This window comes from Anneissia japonica, unplaced genomic scaffold (genome assembly GCF_011630105.1).
Source record: "Anneissia japonica isolate Jap-2015-1 unplaced genomic scaffold, ASM1163010v1 scaffold288276_len31952_cov197, whole genome shotgun sequence".
NCBI classification, from domain to species: Eukaryota; Metazoa; Echinodermata; class Crinoidea; order Comatulida; family Comatulidae; genus Anneissia; species Anneissia japonica.
Genome location: NW_022736889.1, coordinates 25,477 through 26,891, shown reverse-complemented (window position 1 = coordinate 26,891; position 1,415 = coordinate 25,477).

Below are 1,415 nucleotides of genomic sequence, written 5' to 3'. Positions count from 1 at the left end.
ACGCGTACACATTCACTGCCATGGCATGTGTGTGCACCTAAAAAATAGCCAGTCTAATTAGTCTGAACTATACTTTGCAGTTCCTGAAGACGGCGTACAAAGGATGTCTGCTTCACCCTAAAGAGTACTTGGAACCTGTTTGTGGGCGTTTCTTTCCGATTTTTATGCAACAATATACCATAGGCCTTGTGAGTGAAATTTCCGGCTTACTTGTAGCAAAAGATGCCTGAAACAACCATTAACATTGTAGGCCTATAAATTTTATTTAAACTATACATTTTACTATTTCCATTTATTTGTGTATTCTATAAACATGCCTAATCAAAATATGTATCGACAATGTAAATACAACAACAAGAATATACAAACCATGTGTCTGCTTCACCTTAACATAATCGTTGAAAACGTTTCTTTCCTCAAATTATACTGTAGTTAATAATTTCTTTAGTTAATTTCTATGCAATGACTGATTTTGTCGGCATTATGAATACAATAATTTATTTGCTTTATTTTCATTATCACATCATTCAGTATATTTTAATTTATTTTATATTGGCCTATGTATTGTTATAAATAGAACATTTGGTATGTGAATGGAGACGCAAAAAAAAAAAACTTATGACAAACTAATCCGCTAAATTAACTATAAGCCTACTTCTTTTATAAATCTAAATTTTATTGAAGCATTTATAAACATGATCCAAATATATATCGTATGGAAACGATAAAAAGAAACGTGTCTCCAAACCAATCGACTTGCAACATTTGCGCTGTTTCTGTAAAAAGAAACTTGAACATCATTTGATACTGCAATGAACTCTTTAATAATAATAATAATAAAATACTACCGTACTAAAAAGAATTGTTAATATCTGATAATGTTGCAGTAATATAGCGTATGTTAACAAACGGTATACTGCTTAGCCACCTTGTTCGATTAAATTATTATTCGCGGCCGCACCTTCGGCGCTCCATGCACCGCTGCCGAAATGCATGACAAAAATACCGGCTCAGGGCCGAAACGACCCGGGGCCGAATCGACTCAGGGACGCAACGACTCCACACTTTGTAGTAGCACTATAGTAGGCCTAAGCCTAGCCTAGTAGTACGCCTATAATAGGCCCCTAGGCGGGTAGTCGCGGGCTAGGCCCTAGGCCTAGCCTTAGTAGAACATTGGTAGACCATAAAATACGCAAGAATAACAGAAAGGATTTTTATCTCAAACATTGCGATAAGCCACAATCGAAATACATGAAATGGGCCTAAAGTTTCTCATGATCGCGACGTCGACTTTGCAAAAGAACTAAAATCGCGTCGGTCATTTCTATTGGCTAATCATGACGTAATATCATTTACCGTACCTTTAGCAATCGGAAGTTCCGATACGGTACCGTATCTCTAGCCACGGCTATAAC